Here is a 10,975-nt window from a genome sequence, read left to right as displayed (position 1 = left end):
GGGGAGCTCGCCCGGCCGCCGCCCACGACCGCGCCTCCCTCCGGCCCCGAGCCCGCGCCCCCTCCTCCGACCTCCGGCGCCGCCCCTCTCCTCCTCCTCCCGAGCTCCTCCCACTCCGGCCGAAGCTCCCGCAAGTCGCCTCCTCGAGCTCCCGATCGGATCTGGAGACGATAGGGTTGACTTCTCCCCTTCCCCGAAATTCACCAAGTCCTTTATCTTTTACATTACATGCTCATGTTCATCGCATCATAACTCTCTGCATATAGCTCTGTTTCGCGCATGTAATATATCGAAATGTTCGTCACGTCATGCTCTTCATTTTGTTCCATTATGCCGTGTTTATTTGAGTCCATCTTGATGCCTAAATGTCTGGTGCAAGAGTGCTAGTTGCTGTTAACTGCTGTTACTTATCAGAACATGAGGATTTGTTATTTTTGTTTCATTTAATCTGTGCATCTTATGAGTATGAGCTCTACATGTGTTTTGATGTATGCCATGTCATCTTTACAGAGCTATATGCCATGTATTTTTGTGATCTATGTGGTGACTAGCACAAGCATGCAAACTAGGCTTCGTGATGTTTCTGATTTCAGGGACAGTAATTACTAAGTCTGTGACTGCTGTTATTTTGTTGCTATGTATCCATGTGGCTACTAGGAGATCTGTGCTTATTTTGGTGATATTAACTAAGTATATTTTGTATATATAGTTGTGCTCTATCCATTCATTCCCTTGTTTGCAATTATGGAACGCCACAGCATGTCTTAATCTTGCTCTACTTTTGCTATAAAATATATCTGGCAGATTGATAACATGATATTCAATTTTGCCAAGCTTGTTGTAGTTGATCCTTTCATGCTATGAACTTTCTCTTGCCATGGATAGCTTCATAAACATGCCATCTTGGTGTAGGTATGCTTTTTTTGTCCTGCATTGTTTTGTGGTGAGTGCGTCAAGCTCACCAAGATGCCTTCGTAATACTGTTTCTGCCATGCTCTGTTTTCTGCTAAGTCTGAAACCTGTTAACGAAACTTGCTATGTTTACATGGTTGCCATCGTATCTTCTGTTCCTTTTTGGCTTATGGTCAGTAAGGGACTTTTGTCATATGAATTTAGTAGATTCATTCCATGCCTTGTTTTGCTATGTTAAGTTCCTATAGCACATTTATTTGTTGCTCTGAACATTGCTACCTGATGCTGTTTATGCCATGTCCAGTAATTTCACCAAGTCTGTGAACCTGATATCTTTTGCACTTTTGCCATGCTTGTTTGAACCTGTTATGGTGTGATCTAGCCGTAGCTCAGTGTTCATCTTTTGTCAAGAATCTCCTGTAGATTACTGCCATATGCTTTGTTGCTATGTTGGAGTGACGTAGCATAGTTTCTTGATGTATTCTAAGTGCTATCATGCTGTTAATCGCAGATTCGTGTCATTCTTGTTTTGCTTGCCATTTGCAAACCGTGCATCCGTTTCCGGTGATCTTTATATCGATTTCAACCGAAATCATCTCATATTTCGAGTGGCATGCTTGGTTTGCCAAGTAACTGCCTTGTTCATCATTTTACTTTCGGAGCACGCATATGCATCGCATATCATATCTCGCATATCATACATGTTGTGCATCATGTTGCTTGTGCATTTCTCGTGATTGATTGTGGTTCCGTTGCTTGTGTTATTGTTTTGGGTAGAGCCGGGAGATGAGTTCGTGAACGAGGAACCTGTTGAGTACGCTTACGAGGATCAAGCTTTCGACAACTCTGAGAACCTTGCAGGCAAGGTGACCATACCCTCGAAATCACTTCTATCTTTGCTTTGCTAGTTGTTCGTTCTATTGCCATACTGCGCTACCTACCACTTGCTATATCATGCCTCCCATATTGCCATGTCAAGCCTCTAACCATCCTTTCCTAGCAAACCGTTGTTTGGCTAACTTACCGCTTTTGCTCAGCCCTTCTTATAGCGTTGCTAGTTGCAGGTAGTTGAAGTTGGTTCCATGTTGGAACATGGATATTTTGGAATATCACAATATCTCTTATTTAATTAATGCATCTACATATTTGGTAAAGGGTGGAAGGCTCGGCCTTATGCCTGGTGTTTTGTTCCACTCTTGCCGCCCTAGTTTCCGTCATACCGCTATTATGTTCCGTGAGTTTGCGTTCCCTACGCGGTTGGGTGATTTATGGGACCCCCTTGGCAGTTCGCCTTGAATAAAACTCCTCCAGCAAGGCCCAACCTTGGTTTTACCATTTTCCACCTAAGCCTTTTTCCCCCGGGTTTTTGCGAGCCCAAGGGTCATCTTTATTTAAACCCCCGGACCAGTGCTCCTTCGAGTGCTGGCCCAAACTGGGCGATGTCCGGCGCCCCCTGGGCAACCAGGGTCTATGCCAACCCGACGTCTTGCCCATCCGGTGTGCCCTGAGAACGAGATATGTGCAGCTCCTATCGGGATTTGTCGGCACATTCGGGTGGCTTTGCTGGTCTTGTTTTACCATTGTCGAAATGTCTTGTAAACCGGGATTCCGAGACTGATCGGGTCTTTCCGGGAGAAGGTTTATCCTTCGTTGACCGTGAGAGCTTATGATGGGCTAAGTTGGGACACCCCTGCAGGGTATTATCTTTCGAAAGCCGTGCCCGCTGTTATGAGGCAGATGGGAATTTGTTAATGTCCGGTTGTAGAGAACTTGTCAGTTGACTTAATTAAAATACATGAACTGCGTGTGTAGCCGTGATGGTCTCTTCTCGGCGGAGTCCGGGAAGTGAACACGGTTTGAGTTACGCATGAACGTATGTAGTTTCAGGATCACTTCTTGATCATTTCTAGCTTCGCGACCATTGCGTTGCTTCTCTTCTCGCTCTATTTGCGTATGTTAGCCACCATATATGCTTAGTGCCTGCTGCAGCTCCACCTCATTACACCATCCTTTCCTATAAGCTTAAATAGTCTTGATCTCGCGGGTGTGAGATTGCTGAGTCCTTGTGACTCACAGATTCTATCAAAAAAGTTGCAGGTGCCGACAATGCCAGTGCAGATGACGCAACCGAGCTCAAGTGGGAGTTCGATGAGGAACGTGGTCGTTACTATGTTTCTTTTCCTGATGATCAGTAGTGGAGCCCAGTTGGGACGATCGGGGATCTAGCATTTGGGGTTATCTTATTTTTCATTTGGATTTGACCGTAGTCGGTCTATGTGTGGTTTTTGTATGATGTTTGTATTATATTTATGTATTGTGTGAAGTGGCGATTGTAAGCCAACTCTCGTTATCCCATTCTTGTTCATTACATGGGATTGTGTGAAGATGACCCTTCTTGCGACAAAACCACAATGCGGTTATGCCTCTAAGTCGTGCCTCGACACATGGGAGATATAGCCGCATCGTGGGCGTTACAAATTGTCATTGCAAACATGTTTATTCATAATAGGCTGAATTAGGAACGATGAACTAATCATATTTACAAAAACAAGAGAGGTCGAGTTCATACCAGCTTCTCTCATCTCAGTCAGTCCATCATATATCGTCATAATTGCCTTTCACTTGCATGACCGAACGATGTGAATAATAATAATAGTGCACGTGCATTGGACTAAGCTGGAATCTGCGAGCATTAAATAAACAGGAGAAGACAAGGTAATATGGGCTCTTGGTTAAATCAACAATAATGCATATAAGAGCCACTTCAACAATTTAATCATGGTCTTCTCCTATCGACCCCCAAAGAAAAGAAATGAAACTATTTACACGGGAAAGCTCCCAACAAGCAAAAGAAGAACAAGAAATCTTTATTACTACTGCAGCAAGAAAGGTAAACTAATTAAAAGCTACAACTAATTTTTTGGTTTTTCTTAAGGTTTTTCAAACACACAAGAAGAAAGCATAAAAAGAAAATAAACTAGCATGGCTATTACAATGAAAGAGTATGAGCACCGACAGCTAGCAATGAGTGTGTGAACATGAATGTAATGTTGGTGAGAAATACGTACTCTCCCAAGCTTAGGCTTTTGGCCTAAGTTGGTTTATTGCCACGGATGGCCTGGCGGATATACAAAGTTGTAGCTGGGGTCGTACTGAGATGCAGCAGTCATTGCATCGTGTGCTGCAGCTTGGAGGCGAGCTATCTTAGCCCTCCTCTTATACTCTTTCGCCTCCTCTCCGGTTATAAAATATCTCCCTTTTGCCTGAAAGTCAAAGAAAGTAGAAGCAGGGAGAGCGACGTGATAGGTGCATCGTCTGTCAAAGATTAGTCGGTACTGGAGGAACTGATTGTTCCTCTCAACAAAATGATGACGAACCATAGCCTCATAATCCAAATAAGCAGGAGGTAACTCAATATCATCATCACGTATGGCTACACCAAGAAAATTAGCTATACCGGTTGCATAAATTCCACCAAAGAAATCTCCATTAAATCTATTATGATGCAACCTACGTGCAACAATGGCTCCCAAATTATAATGCTTATCTCCTAACACAGCACTCCTGAGAATACTGAGGTCAGGGACACACATGTGACATGCTTCATCATTACCATTTATGCACCTACCTATGAAGAGACCAAAATAATGTATAGCAGGAAAATGAATGCTCCCTATGGTAGCTTGTGCTATGTCTCTAGATTCCCCCACAGTTATACTAGCAAGAAAATCTCTAAATTCAGATTTGCGAGGTTCACTAGCACTACCCCATTGTGGAAGTTTGCAAGCAGTGGTAAAATCCTCTAAGTCCATAGTATAAGAATTTTCATAAAGATCAAACATGACAGTTTGAGAATTGCGTGAAGATGAAAATTCAAACCTCCTCACAAAGGAACTAGTGAGATAGTGGTACTACAGCACTTTTCCGCCTCGAAGCTCACAAGATCAATGTTACGCAAATATGCGTTAAATTCTTCCTTGATTCCTGCTCGATCCATAAAGTCTTCTGAAGGCCATTCACAAGGCTGGACTGGAGCGTCCCTTGGTGGTTCATCGTCAGCATCACGCATTGCAAGCCTGGGTCCTTGCTTCCTTGAAGAACCACCTTGGTACATTTTCCTAAACATATTTCTTCCTCTGAAAAATTTATGAAATTTTAAATAACTTCAAATAAAAGTGAACCAACCTGAACAAAATTGATAGCAACTACTCCTACAAGTGCCCAGAGCCTATATTTTGCATTAGAACTACTTGGAACCATATAAATTTGACATCCAAGCTCAAGAACATGGTCACATAGGCAGCAAAAATTTGCAATGAATAAAGCACTAGAACAAATACTAATTGGACCAATGGAGGAGTCACATACCAAGGAACAATCCCCCAAGCAGTTTTGTGAGAGGTGCTTTCAGCAAGGAGATCAAAAATCGCAGCAAAATGAGCTAGAACTCGTGCTTGAGTTGGATGGTGATTTTTTTGGGAGGAAGAAGAAGTGTGTGGGTGCAGGAATAAGTGGAGGGGAGCCACCGTGGGCCCACGAGGCAGGGGGTGGGCCCAGGGGGGTGGGCGCGCCCTGGACCCTCGTGGCCAGGTGCTTGCTCCCCCTGCTGTGTTCTTAGTGCCAAATATTCTCAAATATTCCAGAAAAAATCATATTAAATTGGCAGGGCATTTGGAGAACTTTTATTTTCGGGGTATTTTTATATTGCATGGATAAATCAGAAAACAGACAGAAAAATACTATTTTTACATTATTTCAACTAAATAACAGAAAGTAGAGAGAGGGTACAGAAGGTTGTGCTTTCTAGTTTCATCCATCTCATGCTCATCAAAAGGAATCCACTAACAAGGTTGATCAGGTCTTGTTAACAAACTCATTTCGAATAACATGGAACCGGAGAAATTTCGAATAACACTAAGTTACCTCAGCGGGGATATGCACATCCCCAATAATAAGAATATCATATTTCTTCTTGACAGTAGGAAGAGGAAATTCAAAACCTCCAAAAATAATCGTTGAAATTTTTCCAATAGAATTAATACTGTGGACTTGAGGTTGTTTCCTCGGAAAGTGTACCGTATGCTCATTACCATTAACATGAAAAGTGACATTGCCTTTGTTGCCATCAATAACAGCCCCTACAGTATTCAAAAAAGGTCTTCCAAGGATAATAGACATACTATCGTCCTCGGGAATATAAAGAATAACAAAGTCCGTTAAAATAGTAATGTTTGCAAGCACCACAGACACATCCTCACAAATACCGACAGGTATAGCAGTTGATTTATCGGCCATTTGCAAAGATATTTCAGTAGGTGTCAACTTATTCAAGTCAAGTCTACGATATAAAGAGAGAGGCATAACACTAACACCGGCTCCAAGATCACATAAAGCAGTTTTAACATAGTTTCTTTTAATGGAGCATGGTATAGTGGGTACTCCTAGGTCTCCAAGTTTCTTAGGTATTCCACCCTTAAAAGTGTAATTAGCAAGCATGGTGGAAATTTCAGCTTCCGGTATCTTTCTTTTATTAGTAACAATTTCTTTCATGTACTTGGCATAAGGATTCATTTTGAGCATATCAGTCAGGCACATCCTTTTTCTTGGATGGTTTCGGAGGAAAAGGCATGGGTTTCTGAACCCATGGTTCCCTTTCTTTACCGTGTTTCCTAGCAACAAAGTCTCTCTTATCACAACGTTAATTCTTTGATTGTGGGTTATCAAGATCAACAACAGGTTCAATTTCTACATCATTATCATTACTAGGTTGAGCATCAATATGAACATCATCATTAACATTGAAACTAGGTTCATGTTCATTACTAGATTGTGTTTCAGCATCAGAAAGAGAAATATCATTGGGATTCTCAGGTGGTTCAGCAATAGGTTCACTAGAAGCATGCAAAGTCCTATCATTTTTCCTTTTCTTCTTTTTAGAAGGACTAGGTGCATCTATATTATTTCTCTGAGAAACTTGCTCAATTCTCTTAGGATGGCCTTCAGGATACAAAGGTTCCTGAGTCATTTTACCAGTTCTAGTAGCCACTCTAACAGCATAATCATTATTCTTACTATTTAATTCATTGTGCAAATCATTCTGACCTTTAAGTACTTGTTCTACTTGAGTGGTAACCATAGAAGCATGTTTACTAATGAGTTTAAGTTCACCTTTAACTCTAGACATGTAATCACCCAAATGTTCAAGCATATCGGAATTGTGTTTTAGTTGTCTACCAAAATAAGCATTGAAGTTTTCTTGTTTGACAATAAAATTGTCAAACTCATCTAAGCATTGTCTAGCAAACTTATAGTGAGGGATATCACCTTCATCAAATCTATAGAGATAATTTACCTTTACTACCTGTGTCAGGTAATCAAGACCATGAGTTTCTTCAATAGGTAATGGATTAAGATCATATATTTCTTCAACAGGCGGTAAATTAAGACCATGTATTTGTTCAATCGGAGGTAAATTTTAACATTTTCAGCTTTAATACCCTTTTCCTTCATAGATTTCTTTTCCTCTTGCATATCTTCAGGACTAAGAAATAGAACACCCCTCTTCTTCGGAGTTGGCTTAGGAATAGGCTCAGGAGTTGGCTCAGGAGCTGCCTGAGGAAGTGTCCAATTATTTTCATTTGTCAACATATTATTCAATAGAATTTCAGCTTCATCCGGTGTTCTTTCCCTGAAAACAGAACCAGCACAACTATCCAGGTGGTCTCTGGAAGCATCGGTTAGTCCATTATAAAAGATATCAAGTATTTCATTTTTCTTAAGAGGATGATCAGGCAAGGCATTAAGTAATTGGAGAAGCCTCCCCCAAGCTTGTGGGAGACTCTCTTCTTCAATTTGCACAAAATTATATATATCCCTTAATGTAGCTTGTTTCTTATGAGCAGGGAAATATTTAGCAGAGAAGTAATAAATCATATCCTGGGGACTACGCACACAACCAGGATCAAGAGAATTAAACCATATCTTAGCATCACCCTTTAATGAGAACGTAAATATTTTAAGGATATAAAAGTAGCGAGTTCTCTCATCATTAGTGAACAGGGTGGCTATATCATTTAATTTAGTAAGATGTGCCACAACAGTTTCAGATTCATAGCCATAGAAAGGATCAGATTCAACCAAAGTAATTATATCAGGATCAACAGAGAATTTATAATCCTTATCAGTAACAAAGATAGGTGAAGTAGCATAAGCAGGATCATATTTCATTCTAGCATTCAGAGTTTTTTGTTTCAGCTTAGCTAATAATTTCTTAAGATCACTTCTATCATTGCAAGCAAGAAAGTCTCTAGCAGTTTCCTCATCCATAACATAGCCCTCAGGCACAAGAAGCAATTCATATTTATTGGGAGAGTCTTCATCATCACTTTCATCAATATTATTAGTTTCAATAATTTCATTCTCTCTAGCCCTAGCAAGTTGTTCATCAAGAAATTCACCAAGTGGCACAGTAGTATCAAGCGTAGAAGTAGTTTCATCATAAGTATCATGCATAGCAGAAGTGGCATCACCAATAACATGCGACATATCAGAATTAATAGCAGAAGCAGGTTTAGGTGTCGCAAGCTTACTCAAAACAGAAGGTGAATCAAGTGCAGAGCTAGATGGCAGTTCCTTACCTCCCCTCGTAGTTGAGGGATAAATTTTTGTTTTCGTGTCTTTCAAGTTCTTCATAGTGACCAGCAGATATAAATCCCAAGTGACTCAAAGAATAGAGATATGCTCCCCGGCAACAGCGCCAGAGAATAGTCTTGATAACCCACAAGTATAGGGGATCCCAATAGTTTTTGAGGGTAGAGTATTCAACCCAAATTTATTGATTTGACACAAGGGGAGCCAAAGAATATTCTCAAGTATTAGCAACTGAGTTGTCAATTCAGCCACACGTGGATAACTTAATATCTGCAGCAAAGTATTTACTAGCAAAGTAATATGGAAGTAACGGTAACGGTAGCAAAAGTAATATTTTTGGGTTTTGTAGTGATTGTAACAATAGCAACGGAAAAGTAAATAAGCGAAGAACAATATGTGAAAAGCTCGTAGGCATTGGATCGGTGATGGAGAATTATGCCAGATGCGGTTCATCATGTAACAATCATAACATAGGGTGACACAGAACTAGCTCCAAATCATCAATGTAATGTAGGCATGTATTCCGAATACAGTCATACGTGCTTATGGAAAAGAACTTGCATGACATCTTTTGTCCTACCCTCCCGTGGCAGTGGGGTCCTAATGGAAACTAAGGGATATTAAGGCCTCCTTTTATTAGAGTACCGGACCAAAGCATTAACACATAGTGAATACATGAACTCCTCAAACTACGGTCATCACCGGGAGTGGTCCCGATTATTGTCACTTCAGGGTTGCCGGATCATAACACATAGTAGGTGACTATAGACTTGCAAGATAGGATCAAGAACTCACATATATTCATGAAAACATAATAGGTTCAGATCTGAAATCATGGCACTCGGGCCCTAGTGACAAGCATTAAGCATAATAAAGTCATAGCAACATCAATCTCAGAACATAGTGAATACTAGGGATCGAACCCTAACAAAACTAACTCGATTACATGATAAATCTCACCCAACCCATCACCGTCCAGCAAGCCTACGATGGAACTACTCACGCACGGCGGTGAGCATCATGAAATTGGTGATGAAGGATGGTTGATGATGACGATGGCGACGGATTCCCCTCTCCGGAGCCCCGAACGGACTCCAGATCAGCCCTCCCGAGAGAGTTTAGGGCTTGGCGGCGGCTCCGTATCGTAAATCGCGATGAATCTTTCTCTTTGATTTTTTTTCTCCCTGAACACGAATATATGGAGTTGGAGTTGAGGTCGGTGGAGCTCCAGGGGTCCCACGAGGCAGGGGGCGCGCCCAGGGGGGCAGGCTCGCCCCCACCCTTGTGGACAGGGTGTGGGCCCCCTGGCCTTGATTCTTTCGCCAATATTTTTTATTATTTCCAAAAATAATCTCCGTGGAGTTTTAGGTCATTCTGAGAACTTTTGTTTCTGCACATAAATAACACCATGGCAATTCTGCTAAGAACAGCGTCAGTCCGGGTTAGTTCCATTCAAATCATGCAAGTTAGAGTCCAAAGCAAGGGCAAAAGTGTTTGGAAAAGTAGATACGACGGAGACGTATCAGCGCCCTCGGCAAGGGGCTTGCCGGGGGCCCGGCAAGGGTCTTGCCGTGGCGTTGCAGTTGTCCCCGGCAAGGCGCCTGCCGGGGGTCTTGTGGATCTCCTCGGCTAGGATCCCGCCGAGGGTCGCCGTCTTCTGGTCCTCATCTGATCTTGTGTGTTTATGATCTTGACAAAGATATGCATGCCACCATGGGGGTGCCTCCCGAGCCCTGGTTCCAATGTGATTGGTGGGGTCGGAAATCGTGGGCTCAAGGGAGGCTCGCTCTGTTGGCATCGGGCAGGCTGCCCCGGCAAGGCCCTTGCCGGGGCTGCAGAGGCTGCCCAGCAAGAACCTTGCCAAGGGAGTCTACCTCACCTCCTTGCCCTCTTGTGTTCCTGGTCTTGGTGTTGCCCTGGCCGTCTTGTGCTTTGGCTTCTTCCCGGTTTCCCTCCTCTGTTCTGCTTAGCGTGGCCGTGGGCGCGGCTCTGACTGTCCGTGCACAAGTAAAGGGGTACAAAGGAGTGCCCCTACTTTAGTACACCGACAGGAGCCCCCGGGCCTGGGCCACACATAAGCGCGACACGTTGTTGGGCCAGGCCCAGAACGGTGCGCGGGCGGTCGGGACGGGATTTTACCGCAGTCATTTTTCACCCACTGCGCTTCCCCACGACCCGTGTTGAACGCGCGACGTGGAGGGTTGAGCATGACGTGGGGGTCATGCGTGGGGCGGTTCCCGCACGCATGCGTCACGTCGCAGTTAATGGGAAAAGAGGCGGCCCGCGCCTTCCCCGTAAAAAGGAATAATCGTGGCCACGGTTCTCATTTACCCTCCGTGCCTTCCCCAATCTCAGAACCGACGTCCCCTTCTCCTTCCTTCGCAAGCCTTCACCTTTGCTCGCCGCCGCTGTG

Source organism: Triticum aestivum, chromosome 3D, assembly GCF_018294505.1.
Source record: "Triticum aestivum cultivar Chinese Spring chromosome 3D, IWGSC CS RefSeq v2.1, whole genome shotgun sequence".
Classification (NCBI taxonomy): Eukaryota; Viridiplantae; Streptophyta; class Magnoliopsida; order Poales; family Poaceae; genus Triticum; species Triticum aestivum.
This window is presented reverse-complemented; position numbering follows the sequence as displayed.